Raw genomic sequence first — 15832 nt, forward strand, 5'->3', positions numbered from 1 at the left:
AAAAGGTAGCTTCATGACATCACAAGGTGGAACAGAGCATTTTGAGCTTTGTAGATGTAGACAGACTTATGCAACATTATTCATATGTGCGTGAAAGAAACAAAACACAACTCCAGGTCTGTTTTTGATGAAGTAACAACATTATAACATGTCTAAAAGCCCACAAGAGTCAATTTGTGTGATATAGAACCTTTAACACAAACATTTTCACATGTTATAGTGACATTGGAAACTAGAGTGTTTGAAGAAAGCGCAGTGTAAATTGGCGGCGGGTCTGACCGGCGGTTAAATGATGACGGATGAGCTCGCTGGAGGGACTGGGTGGTACCAGCAGGAGAAGCAGAAGCAGCAGGAGCCCTCACTGTCGGGTGAAGTAACCGCGTCGGCCTCTGGGGGGAGCTGTGGCAGTGCGGTACGCTCGCCGGTCTCCTCTGGTCTCCTCCTCTCCTTGTTTTTTCTCCTCCTTCACTTTCACACTAACAACACACGTGGCAACAGCAGGCGGAGGTGAGGTATTAATATCTTATAGCTCAGATGGAGACATAGCAAAATAGTGTGGATCAGATGTTGGGATGTGCGCCAAAAAAACAGAGAGGCAGGTTAAAGGAGACGTGTTTGATTATCTTTAGTATGTTTTAGTATTTAGTAATAAACTCTAAATATATGTAAAATAAAAAAAATCTTAGTAATAGAAACAGCTTTATTGACTTGGCTTCAGAATAAACCTTTCACCACAAGCACTCTCATTTGCTCTTAAGTGTTTTTATTGTTGAAACAAGGCTAAACTACATTTTTGACCTTACATAATAATAATAATTATGAAAATAATAATAATAATAATAAATCTAGTGTCTCAAGCAGAAGTGAAATCAAGTTGTTGTTTTGTCAAGTCTGAGTCAAGTCTCCAAGTCGTCTGCTTTGAGCTTCAAATCATTTCATGTCTTTAAACCACAGTAACTAATATAGCTTTGTTTTTTGCAATTTACCTAATGTTTAATGACATGGTACATTTATATAAGAGTATTTACATAAGAGTTGTAGAAATGCATTTTTTTACCTTTTTAAAACCACTTACCATCCACCCGCCCGCTGGCGGGCGATTTTCCAATAAAAAATGTTTGCTCTGTATATTCACCTTCATTATTGTTTTCACTACTGGCATGCCATACATCGTTTGAAAGCTTAATTTCTCAATAAAACAACCATATCATTCATTTTATGCCATACAACGAGCCCAAAACGCGATAACTTAAAAATTCACATCATAATCAAAGAATAAGATACGCGTTTCTTACCTTTGAGCCGGTTCTGTCGGTCCAAAACGCGTTCAATCCATGAAAAGTTGTACTCAATAAGTCCGTAATAATCCACAGAAAAAGAATATCAAGTTGTTTTTTCCATAAAATAATTCCATGTGGGTAAATAATACAGAAAATCCTCGTCCGTATGAATGGATGAATGCGTGAATGAAAATATATATGTTGCTTTTCCGAGCCTTCTCCCTCTCTGAGTTCCATTTCTCTCCCGCTCTTGGGTGCGCTTGTTTTCCTCACACTCTCAGCTTCAAAATGAGACCCTCCCCGCTGTTGTCGGTGGCGGGGTTTAGGTGGGACAAGCCGCTGAAGAAGCTAACGCACTCACGTACTTTCTGGCTTTACGCACGCGTCATCAGTTTGTTTACGGGAAATCTCTTCAGTCATTGGATCTTCCAGAAAGTGATTGACATATTGTTTTAGCCTATCACCAGAGCTTTCAAACGGTGGGTGGGACATGCAGACAGTCTTTGAAACGGACGCGGTGTTTACAGGCGCCACAGAGAGGGACACAAGAAGTGGTTCGGGAGGGGCCATATTGGGCAGATCTGCCACTTGGAAGACAATTTTGGCTTTTAGGTTTTTTTCTTGAGAAAACATGCCTAAAGCTCAGAAGAATTAGTATTATAATAATAACAATTATTATTATTATTATTATTATTATTTTGGCACAAATTTGGCAATCTTGTGCCGAATTGTAATGTTGTTTACACAAAGGCTCACAGCATCAAAACCCTTTGTCGTAGAGATCTGAAATTCTACACAGTTATTGCCAACAACTTGAACAATGAGTGTAGTGAGTCACAAATGCCTAGCATGAAGTATGCCCAAGCTAAGGCCTTTATTTTTTTCAATTGTTTTTTCGAAGCAAAAAAATAATTATTTTAATTGACTGTACTGTAGGTTAGGCAGCACTCACAGTCTTCATGTACATATCTACAGAAACTAGAAGGCCTAAGCTTTCAAATGGTGCCTCACACAAGCATGTGGGTTCTAAGGTTTTCTTTTAATAAGCTATGGCACTTGGGTATGTAGTGCTATTGTGCACACACCAAAACAGGTGGATGGTAACAGATTGTCTTGATAACAATGTGAATTATTATGGTCAGAATAGAAAGAATTCAGATTCAAAAGTACTAAATATTTCATGTAGTATGCACTGAAATGGAAGGATCATGTTCTATGTAGTTCCTCTGTTTTATTGTGTTGTTCTGTATATTACTGTAGTACATTTGAGGATACCACATCACAGTACTTCAGTTCCATCCAAAGTAACAAACAAAAGTTGGAGGGACATGTTCCAGTCCCAAGTCACTGACCTTCAAGTCCAAGTCCAGTCCCAAGTCTTAATCCATTTTATTAAGTCAAGTCTCAAGTTCTAAAAATAGTGACTCAAGTCTGATTCGAGTCCAAGTCACGACTTGCAAGTCCCCACCTCTGTCTAAAGGTTTACAAAGTGCTGTACAAGCAGCAAAAAAACAATAAAAATAGCATTCAGAAAGCATAAAATCAGACAATGAAGCAGTTGTATGGGACCATACCAGTTTGTCAAATCCTGATCTCATCAGATCTCAGAAGTTCAGCAGGGCGGGTCTGGTCAGTACTTGGATGAAGACCACCAGGAAAATCAGGTGCCACAGGGGGGCACCAGTGGCAAAAACTGATGTTGTGTCCTTAGGCAAGACACTCCACCTACATTTCCTAGTATGAAAGTGGTGTGTGTGTGAGTGATGGAGGTGGTCAGAGGGGCCAGTGGTGCAGATTGGCAGCCTTGCTTCCATCAGTCTGCCCCAGGGCAACTGTGACTACAGTAGTAGTTTACCACCACTGAGTTCTGAGTGAATGAATAATGAACTGTAAAGGGCTTTGGGTGTCTTGAAAGGTGATATATAAATGCTATATAAATTAATTAATTGATTAATTAATAATCAACTCAATTTATTATAATCATTAAGTTAATAAAAAAAATGAATAAAAATAATAAGGAATAAAATCTTGATCTGTTATTTCCCATAATCCATGAGTTATTTGGACAGTGCAGCAGTGGTCATGGCCTGGACCCAAACCCTGATTCAGATTCCAGATTCTTACGCACGAAGCAGCGTGTATATGAGTCCCACTGAATCCACTACCATCTTCATTTGTGTGCTTCCGTCTGCAGCCTGCCTCTGGAGATAACACACACACACACTCACACTCACACACACACACTCACACACACACGCACACACTCACACACACACACACACACACACACACACATACACACCAAAAACACTGGCCCCTCCCCCGCACGACTCCAATCACTGTGACTACTGTCAAATGCAGCGCTCAAATTGGTCGCTTTGAGATCCATATGCTCCTTCAGATTAGAACGGGATAAGACAATGTAAATTTGCTCGTGTTGATTTGAAATTCCCCAAAGCGTGAAATCTTCATGTTTGATCTAAAGCGAAGACACAGCAGCCATCTTTTGATAAGGCAATGTATTTAAAATTTTAATGTGCATTGTGTTACTTTTCTGGTCAGAGTGTCCGTCAAACGCTTTGCTCCACAGAGATGTTATTGCTTTGTCTGGAATGTTTCGGCATTGTGGAGACCAAAACCAAACTAAGTTACAGGTCAGATCTGTGGAGAGGCGGCCCTGAATGCCTGTTTCTTCAAGGTATTTTGGAGCTGTACAACTGAACTGATTGAATAACTGTAAGGTAGAGCTGTCTAATGTCACAGTGAGTGCGTATACATGCACATCAATAACCCGGTTATTAGCCATATCCCGGTTATGTCAGTATTCGGGTTACTGCGTATACATGCGCACTGAGAAACCGGGATACTCATATCCGCGTATACATGATCAAATGGAGTATCCCGGTTTCTTGACATAATCTTACAAATGCGCAGGCGCAAAAATTAACTTAAATCAATTTCATAAACCAGGAAAAATACAAACCGTGAGCTCCTTTAGCATAAGAAGCTAAGGAGCTACGAGATCTCCCACAATCCATTGTGCAGATTCTTCATTAAAATCTTCTGCATAAATAAACTCAACTTTACAACATATAAACCATAAACACTATAGACACATCAGCCCGTTTGATCATATAATTCAGCTCTGATCACATTTGTTTACGTTTTACAGAAACAAAACTTAAGACCGTTTGGCTAATTAGCATAAACTGTTAGCAGCGATAAAAACAACTCGCTCCTTGCGCCGCTGATGCGATCAGTTTCTTTTGGACTAAATGACACGACTCTGTGGATTATGTGTGTTATTTCTGTGACAGAAGAGGCGCTAATGATGGTAAGTGTTCCGTGCGTATACAGTATAGGAGATAGTTCATGTTTTAGTTTTTCAGCGTCACACGAGTGCAGGTCGTACGAGTGCAGATTGTACGTGTGCAGGTTTAGCGCAGCTCTTTATTTTACAGTCATTTCACTCGTTTGGTCACTTTATTTATGTTGGTCAATTTATTTATGTCACTACTGTTGTGGTGAAAGGCTGGAAAGTGTCTTTTGGACGCATGCGCACTCAACTTTATGTTGCAGTAACCGGGTTACTGCGTATACATGCACCATCAAGAAACCGGGATACTCAAAAAACCCGATCATAACCGGGTTATTGATGTGCATGTATACGCACTCACTGTGGAACATTCCAGGTAGAGCAATGACATCTCCATAGAAACAAGCAGGTGATGGGCCATTTACACAGCGCAGTGGTCCAAAGTTCTTCCTCACTTACGTTCTTGCATTCTGAGCATCCTAATTATTCATCTTGATGAGTTTAAAATCGCTTTCCACAACTTTCAGAAACCAAAGTGGAGTTTTGTCATCAGGGCAAAGCTGATAAGAACTAGCATGCTAACACACACATCCTGATTATTGGACAGTATTGATACTTTGCAGTGACATCATGCTGGAGGTGTTGTACATGTGTCACTATTGTTGAATGTTCGTCAGTTACCACAGTGACACAATGCGCACAAATAAAGACGAAAAAAAAAGTTCGAAGACAGCTCTTTCTGGTCAGGCTGTGTTAAAATAAAGCTCAAATTAATTCTAATTTGAGTAACAGAGCTCCAGACAGACCTTCTGACCATGTGGTGCAAAAACAACAACCTCCAGCTGAATGTCAGCAACACTAAGGAGATTGTTGTCGACTTCCAAACAGAGCACACCCAGCATCCACCAGTGACCATCGATGGTGCTGCTGTGGAGAGAGTGAGCAGCACTTTCAGTGAAGACCTCTCCTGGACCAACACTGCATCACTGGTGAGAAAAGCCCAGCAGATGTCCAGCAGCTCAAACTCAAACGGCAAGTGCCTCATCACCATCATGATCACATTCTACAGAGGAAACACTGAGAGCATCTTTCAGCTGCATCACTGTGTGGGGCGGAATCTGCACTGACCACGACAGGAGACCTGCTGCACCACCCGCCTCACCCACATATACACCACCCGCCTCACCCGCATATACACCACCCACCTCACCCACATATACACCACCCACCTCACCCACATATACACCACCCACCTCACCCACATATACACCACCGCCTCACCCACATATACACCACCCACCTCACCCACATATACACCACCCGCCTCACCCGCATACACACACCCACCTCACCCGCATAGACACCACCCGCCTCACCCGCATATACACCACCGCCTCACCCGCATATACACCACCCGCCTCACCCGCATATACACCACCCACTCACCCACATATACACCACCCACATATACACCACCCACCTCACCCACATATACACCACCCGCCTCACCCGCATACACCACCCGCCTCACCCGCATAGACACCACCCGCCTCACCCGCATATACACCACCCGCCTCACCCGCATAGACACCACCCGCCTCACCCGCATATACACCACCCGCCTCACCCGCATATACACCACCCGCCTCACCCGCATATACACCACCCGCCTCACCCGCATATACACCACCCGCCTCACCCACATATACACCACCTGCCTCACCCACATATACACCACCCACCTCACCCGCATATACACCACCCACCTCACCCACATATACACCCCCCCTCACCCGCAAAGCCATCATAATTGTAAGTGATGCAAGTCACCCCGCACATAATCTGTACAGCCCCCTGTCCTCCTGGAGGAAGTAGAGGAGCCTCCGTTCCCGCACCACCAGACTCACTGACAGCTTCATCCACAGGCTGTTAGGATGCTGAACTCTCGCCCTCTATAACCACCAGGCGACCAGGAACCAGGAATCTGCATCTCCCCAAAGAACAGAACTCCCCAAAGAACACATGGACTTTTCCTTTTATTGTTCTTTATTTATACACTTGGGGGTGAGGGGGATCGGCAGTTTGTTTTGCCACCGGCTTGAGAAGTTGTTGCTTTGCCCACAGTTTTAGATTGAACTTTTATTATCTGCATGCATTAAATTATAGTGGATTTTATTGTTTTGAAAAACATACATACTTTCAGTATGTTTCAGGGTCACTTATCTGTAACTGTACATGTAACTTGGCCTAGTAGCATCACCTGCTGGACTCTAGATAGACGTTTATTATTAACAATTACAGTTAGGTCTTTTTATTGCTCAAAAACACTGTTCTTGCCTCTAAAAGTTGTGAAAAGCACTTCTAACCCCACAGCAGTGTCTAATTAGGATGCTTCGTATGTGTTTGTGGAATATATTTGGACCACTGCAAACAGTTTAAGATGAATACACTAAATATTCACATTTGTCAAGGTCAAGGTCAAATTAAAAAGCAGACAGTATTGCCCCAAAGTACTTTACATTATCGATAAAACACAGACATAATAAAATCAGTCAAACTAATTTAAAGAAGACATATTGTGCTTGCAGTATATATTGCAATATTGATTTAAAACGACTTCATACAAGAAACAAGTTTGTTGATTTCTGTGTTAGAAAACTGAAGTGCCCAATCTTGCTATCAAAGGTTATACAAACATGCACAAATTACTCTAAACACAGCAACTAGAACGTGGTTAAAAGCTCTGAAAAGTCATTTTTGCAGAACAGGTCTGCTTTAAGAACACAGATCATAAAACTATAGAAAATCAGCTTGAATTAAAAGTCTGAAAAGAAATAGTGGTTGTTATAGTAATATATGGCCCTATTGTCTCCCATTAGAAATACATTTTACACTATTATTTGACTTTTGACAAATTCTATCACATCTCGAGTCATTTTCAGAATTTGGTAGAATAATGTCAGGATTACTTTGTCTGTGTGTGTGTGTGAGACCATTAGAGTTGGATTGGGACAAATTTTTCTGTCCTAGCCCGGCCCACGACCAACAGAGCAGTGATCGAATCAGACCTGAGCCCAATAGGCATTACGATATTTGTGTTCGAATCTGACATAGTTAAAATCACAGTATTTTCATAGGCCTAATGACACAAGAAGGATATTGTTTGTGTAGCAGAAGTGCAAAATACAAACTCGGGCAGCATCTCATCCACATTATCCATAGAAATTGTTCTTCATAAATAATGACATCCAATCCACAAAACCACACTGTTAATCCAGTTTGGCTATTTAAAAGTAAAAAGGTGAGAGTAGTTCCTCAAGTGTGTCTGTTTACATTCACACAGCGCACAGATCGAGGTGAAGCTGCAGATTAGTGACAGTGACTCTACTTCCTGTGGACTTTATCAAACTTTTATACTTAAAAAATCCTGTATCTGAAGTATTGCACTACACAAATAATAATAACACAGTTTTGACTTGTATCTAAACTAAAAGTGCAGAGCTCTGATCTTGTGAACACTTATGAGTCTTAACAGTGGTTTCACTGTAGACAGGAAACAACTGAGGCGCTGATGTGTCCCAGTCCGACCTAAGCCTGAAGATAAGTTCTAAATATTTGTCCGAACTCGTCAACTTGTCAAAACCTGATCCCGTCAGATCTCAGAAGAGTGAATGAATGATGGTCTGTAAAGGACCTTGGAGTGTCCACAAAGTTCTATATAAAACTGATGCATTGTTATTAAAAAGATTTAGTTTGAATTGTTTTTTTTTGTTTTGTTTTTTTTCAGGTTTGTGTAGAGCATGTTCTCAGTGTATGGTTCCCCCCTCCTATTATAATATCCTGAACTTCTTAATAGTCCTTGAATCTCTATTATAACCACCGTTGTATTCTGTATATATTCGATATTCACAATTTCAATGGTAATTTGGTTCATTGTGCATAAAAATGCATTGTGTAACTTCTGGTGGAGGGTCTCTTAAATGCTTTTCTCCATGGGGATGTTATTACTTTATGTGGAATGTTTCACAGTATTATGGAAAAAAAGACCAAACAGTCCAAGTTACAGGTCAGACCTGTGGAGAGGCGACCCCGCTCACAGTCAGAATGTCTGTTTTTCTAGGTATTTTCGACCTTTAAATCCACCTGTAACTGAATAAATGTAAAGTCGAGCCGTTTAATGTCACACTGTGGAACAAACTGAGCAATAATATATCCAAAGAAACTGAATCTCCACCAGAAAAGTTGCACAATGCACGTTTAACAGTTCAATTACAAAGCACTATTTTTACATAGAAAATGGCACAAAGCGGTGGGAAAAGTGCCTCCCACACACATGAAGTCCAGTGTTCAGGTTCACTCGTAGAAACACAGGCCACTGAAACAGGCCACTGTCCGGATGGTCCTCCCACTCACCAACTGTGCAACTCCAACTCCACTCAACCGTTTATGGGCTTCAGAATTATGTAAAATGAACACTATTGCTATAGCGATTAACATTTTAAAACAAAATAGGGTTTTATATCTTTTGAATAGGAAACAGTCCTCAAAATGTTGCATGTAACAGAAGTCCAGAATTGATAGGCTAACTTTGCATTGACATCACGCTGGAGGTGTTCCACATGTATCTCTAATGGTGGAATGTTTAGCAGTTACCATGGTGACACAACACACACATTTGTGCCTTAGAAGTTGTTTGTCCCACACGCTACACGGCTATTCAACGCTTCACTATAATATGATGCATTTATATAAACTGATGTTATGTGTATATTATGCAATGCAGGGGTCACCAGACTTTTTTCTCTGGGGGCCACATTTTCGCTCCTGACTGTGATGGCGGTCGGGGTCGGGTTGTCGTATGACAGAATTGTACGACCCTGATGACACAGATTATATTCTTTGGAAACCTCCACACTTTCTTTACATATCAGACAAACTGCACACTCCAACACTGAACAAAAAAATAATCAGTCATCCAACTGTTCTTTGAAAACTCGACACACTCTGTCAACTTTTCATACTTAAACACTAATCATTTTACTGTCCTTAACTGTACTACAGAACTCTGTGTGTGTGTTGACTGTCACTGTTTGATCTTGAGCTTGTCAGGTGATGAAAATTCAGCAGCAAATGTAAATAAGTCACATATTATTTAAATATAAATATAAATACTTCACATCAATATCATTTTTTAATTGAAAAAATAAAAAATAAAAAATCAAGACAATACAAGATGCAGATGTGTTATTATTTACCAAGTAAGTAAAAAAAAGAAAAAAGAAAAGAAAACTTTTGAGGATTGCTGCACTGGGTCAGTTCAAGTGGTGGGGGCAGAGGGACTGTTGACCCCCGACCCCCGATGTACTGGATTATGTATTGTATCATGTGCTGCATTATGTATTGTATCATGTGCTGTATTATGTATTGTATGCTACCTGAAACATGAATTTCCTTTGGGATAATAAAGTATTGATCTATCTATCAGTTAGCAAAAGAGTTTTTAAATTATCTGAAAACTCAAGAAAAATGGTGAGTGTGACTGAAAAGCTGTTGACTAATACTAGCTTGTTTGTATTTGTCAGTGTACGTGTGAGAGACTTGTTTAACAGCACAAACAGCTCATCTGTTGTAGTTCCAGCTAAATCAGTTCTTTAGGGTCAGATTGTGTTAAAATAACGTGTAGATTAAAGAGTAATACAACCTCAGACAGAGCAGAGTCTACAGTCAGCATCGGGAGCTTGCCTATGTTCCCTCACTTCTAAGATCTTTTTTTTTTTTTTTTTCCAAAATTAGGCCCTATGTTCCCACATTTCCTTTATCATTGATTTGCATCGGAATTTATCCCCATTTCTCCCAGTCTGGGCGGTCAGGTACATCCAACCTCTTCTCCAGCAGCAGATGACTACAGATGTAATGTAGAGGTCATGGTGCAAACTCTAGGTTAAAATGACTCTGAATCATCCCTTTAAATGCAATATAAAAAATAAAATGAACTGACTTAGAGTTTAACTTTAAGAAAAATCTTAGAAATAAGAGAACATAGAGCTATGGGAACATAGGCCTGACCCGTTAATGAAAAAACTGATAATTCGTTTTTTCAGTTTTTGAATTTGTTTTTAAATGAATAATGGAAAAAAAAAAACCAAAAACAAATAATGACCGTTTCCTATTTCTGTGACTTTAAACTGCGATGCCAGACTGAACCAGGACTGAACCAGGACTAAAGTAGAACTAAACCAGGTCTAAACCAGGTCTAAACCAGAACTGAACCAGGTCTAAACTAGGCCTAAACCAGGATTGAACCAGGACTAAACCGGTCTCAATCCTGGTCTGGTCCTGGTCTCAATCCTGATCTTGTCCTGATCTGGTCCTGGTCTCAGTTCCGTTCTCAGTCCTGGTCTCAGTTCTAAATCAGGACAAAACAAGGACTGAACCAGGACTGAACCAGGAGTGTCTGGATGGGCCCGGAGGTGTGCCCGCTTAGACTGTCAGGTGATCAGGACTGAGACCGAGACCAGTCCGGGACTGAGACCAGGACTGAGACTAGTTTAGTCTTAGTTTAGTCCTGGTAGACCTGGTTTAGACCTGGTTCAGTCCTGGTTCAGTCCGACATCGCAGTTTAAGTCACAGAAGCGGGAAACGGAAAACGATATCCGTTTTTTTTTTTTTTTTTTTTTTTCATTATTAATTTAAGCACAAAATCGAAAACTGAAAAAAACTAATCCTTATCCGTTTTTTCATTTTGGTTTTGGGAGACAAATCATGAAGAAAATAGTTTTTTTTTTTTCTTATTTCTGTTTTTATTTTGAAATGATACACGGATTAGCCTGACTGCAGCAGTTACAGAAAGTCAATAGAAAGTGAATTGGAGTCAGAACCAATGGAGACAGAAGCGTAGCCATGCTCACTTCCTATTTGGAATGCAAGGGTTAGCTGTGTCCATTCCATCCAACAGTCTACGTCTGCAAACCAAGTCAACAAATCTGCAATCGGACAGTTAAACAGCAAATTCCACCGTAGAATTCCGACCTGTCCTGTGCTCGATTTCCACCGTACAGCACGAGGTTTCTTCAGCCATTTGGAGAGGACTAGATGTTCTGAGAGTGTGGGGCCCTCACAGGTACACGGACTGTCCTCCTTTTGCCCGCATGCTTTTGGTAGCTTATATAACAGAAGCAATGGGATTTGATGGGGGCATACAAACATCTATGGTTTTGTGACACCTGTAAAACGGATTATCACATCAAAATGTCTCAGGTACACTGTGTTTGGTGGAGATGTGCCGTGAACGTTCTCTAACTAATTTTCCCTTTGGCGGTTTCACGGGGATAGACAAGACTGCTCATGCTGTATCCACACACAGGAAAAATGAGTGTCGCGTGAAAAATGAATTGGAAAAACACAGCGCTGGTTCTGTAAATGTGAACATGCAAATGGACCTGTCGAAACGCTGAAACCCACTGTAATACACACACCAGGCCTGCGTGTGGAGCTGTGACGCTGCTCTTATCACTAGGGGTGTGCAAAAATATTGAAATATCGATATATTGTATTGTTTAATTTGAGTATTGACATCGTGGGCTGCTGTATCGATTGCCCAAGGTAATTTAAGATATATTTTACTAAATTATTTTGTGTAAGATTGTGTTGACATTTTCACTGTTTTGATGAGCATAAAGTTTACCTGATGAAGGCCGAGTGCCGAAATGTTTTACTGGTACTCGTCCAATGTGGTTGATTTGGTCTTCAGATAATTTATGTTATTGGGTTCTTTATTCAAAGCATAGTTTGTTTTCATACCTGACAGTTTCGATCGCTTCCTGTGCGCTTCCTCAGTGGTCACGTGATGTTGTTGTGTCCAGTCAGCTGATTTAAACAGGTTTTGGCGCTGTCTTCCTACCGGTGGAGGCAGGACGACAGCGCCACCTGCAGTCCCACTTCCTCAGGACAGTACCGCAGGTGTGTGAGAGTATAAACCGGGACAACGGGGCTTTTTTACTCTTATACATGTTAGGCGTGTTCTCCCAGAAATAACAACTGGAATCGATCAATTAAAAGCAAAAAGAATTTATTCCCTAAACAATACAATTCTAATACAGAGCTCTGGGTCAGATCACTACCTCTGACGGCCTACGGCTACACAGGTCTTAAATCAGGCAAATCTGGACGCCTCTGAATACCTCAAATCTGATTTTATAGACATTCATATGAATATGCAAATATGTTGAACAGGTAACGCCTTGGATCTTCCTTGGAGTTTGCATTCTGCATTCCTTCCCGGGTGGGGGGGATGACAGCAGCCAAGTGTAAGTCGTTTGTTTGGATTCGCTCCCGGCCGAACCATCTCCACTGCTGCTGCTCTTCAAGAATTTCCTTAAAAGGACACAACCTATATCTGCAAAAATGTACCTTAAAAGCATACATGTTTCACATAGTGGTAACTTTAAACATACATAAGATTTCAGTCGTTAAACATTAACACAATGTATAATAATCAAACAAATATATAAATTCAATGTTTAATATGCACATGTGATGCACTCAAGAAACTTTACCATTTGGTACAGCCTTCTCACACCAGCGCCAAAATCAGTTTAAATCAGCGACACATCAGAGATTTTGCTGCATTTGTCCTGATTTGAAGTCATTCCATCTGATAATATTGTGATCTACAGCAAAGTGGCTAAAATATCAAAAATATTTATTTGTAGAGTGAGTTTTATTTTATTGTAATGCATTTTACTGCTTCAATAAATTTAATTAAAATGAAGTTGCGGTGCATTGTGGGCGATTTCAGGCATCCCCGTGCATCCTTGAACGCAGAGGACGTGAGGCTGTGGGGGCATTGGAACACACTCGGCGGAGCTCTGATGACATGGATCTGTCCAAAGTGATTTAGAAGTAAAGGATCTTGCCACTTGGGAAACACCCATAGACTGTTTCTGTAAATGGACACAGCTAACCCACCAGCCGCCATGTTCCAAATAGGAAGTGAGCATGGACACACTTCCGGCTCCAGTTCACTTTGTATAAAAAAAAAAGTCACCCTTCTTTCTGCTCCTCGTTTTGGTCTTAAAATGTTTGGATTAACCCGCTCTACATGACCCTGTGTATTTTCCGGGCTATTAGGGATTATAAGGCGCACTGTCATTAAATATTCTATTTTCGAACTTTTTTCACAAATAAACCGCACGGGACTTTAAAGGAAACACAACAGTTGGATGGGTCAGTGTTTGTTTGTGGCGTTCACGGTGACTCTGGGCTTTGTTCAGTTGTGGCGTGTAGGGAGGGTGCTGTCTGGGACCACTGGATTGTTGGCGTGTTCGCAGTGACTCAGTTGTTCAGTTGGGTCTAGAAGTGGCACATTGCACTCGCTTTTTCGGTTCGTTCCTCCGTTCCGTTCCTCGTCGGCGTGGAGTGATGAGTGTGTCTGTGGGTGTGTTTCGCCGTGCGGTCGCTGTCTGCTCCGTGTGTGTTTGCGTGCGCTGTGGGTGGTGCGGCTTTGTAGTTTACTGAAGTTGTGCTGGGACACTCGAGTGGACTTCGTGTATAGGGCGCTCTGGATTGTGGGGCGTGGCCATTTTTTGATGGGGTTAGATGTAGGGGTGTGCAAAATATTGAAATATCAATATATCGTATAGTTTAATTTGATGATACAGTATCAATATCGTGGGCTGCTGTATCGATATATCGGAAAGAGTATTTTTTTGGTATATTTTGCTCAATTATTTTGTTACAGCTACAGTTTTGTTGCTTGTTCAGAGGAAGGAAACTTGTTTATGCAACATATTTGACATTTTCACTAATTTGATGATTACAATGTTTGTGTTTCATATGAACTTTGTACAAGAAGTGGTTTAACAAAGACTTCTAGTATCACAGCCATGATTTATTCTTTATTGAACCACATTGAATTGATTTGAAATATATTGTATCGAATAGAAAGTGCACTGTATTGAGATATGTATCATATCGTGGCCTATGTATCGAGGTATGTATCATATCAGCAACTTCTTAATGATACCCAGCCTTAGTTAGAGGCTTAAGAGTACGTCTAATAGCCCAGAAAATACGGTAATTTCACTATTTTGTCCTTACATAAAGATACTAACATTAATAACAGACAAATCAGGCCCCTTCTGTCTCTGTTCCTGCTCGTATTAGAAACAGGTTTGATTGACAGCGTTGCTAAGCGCCCGCTCCCTGTTAAATCAGCGGTGTGGGCGGGAAGAGGCGGACACTGCCTTATATCTGTCTTATTTCCCTCCTTCAGGCAGATGTAAGGCAGTGACCACCAGCAATCTGACCAGAACTAAAGAATCAGCTTCTTTACTCAAAAAACATTTGTCCAGTTGACAGAATTAAATTTTTCTTTTGCTGTGCTAACTTTACCGTCATGGCACAACTCTGAAAAGTGCTTGTAAACTCATCACAGTGACTAATCCGGATGTTTAAAATGCATAAGGTAAGTGAGGAATAAATTTGGACCACTGCAAACCGTTTTAAATGAATTCTGTTTTTCATGTTTTTAAGACAGGTAATTTAACTCTCAAACACGCACTTATCTTAACAGATTAAAAAATAAATAAAATAAAAAACTTGTGAGTGGATTTTCACCTCGGGTCAGACCAATGCACCAATTAAACCAGTGTTCTAAAAGAAATAATCATGGATTAAATTAAGCATTTATTCACGTTACTGAGGCTCAATTTCTCCTGGCTTCATTTAATACAAGATCACATGCTCCACTGGCCAAGACCGAGCTGTTTCTCTGAGCAAGACAAAGAAAATAAAGTGAATCATTCAAGTATAAAAAATTTAAATAAAAACGAAATAAAAATGAATGAACACTTACTTAAAAAGTCCATAACAATAATACAACATTGAAGGTGCACTGTGAAACTTTTCTGCTCCACCTGCTTGTGTCGTTGAGATTGTCTTAACTGTCTTGCATTTATTCAGTTAGAGGTGATTTGACATTGTGTGGGAATAATACAAGTAAACATTTTCATGAGACAAGCCAATTTCATTTCTCTCCAGCGACTAGGTCAGGAATCAGAATACACCAGACGGTTCAGAAAACACCCGGAAGTGTGAGTTCAGGCACCAGCCAATCAGTGAAGAGTCATATATTCTGTGTTGGCAACGATTCCCGAGATTCAGGATTTAAAGCCGGAACAAAGAGAATGTTTGGTGAATTTTATCAATGGAGCCTTGTGAAGCATTGACACCTCAG

The sequence above is a fragment of the Boleophthalmus pectinirostris genome, unplaced genomic scaffold (genome assembly GCF_026225935.1).
Source record: "Boleophthalmus pectinirostris isolate CB_2022bp ecotype Guang Dong unplaced genomic scaffold, ASM2622593v1 HiC_scaffold_2, whole genome shotgun sequence".
In the NCBI taxonomy this organism is placed as follows: Eukaryota; Metazoa; Chordata; class Actinopteri; order Gobiiformes; family Gobiidae; genus Boleophthalmus; species Boleophthalmus pectinirostris.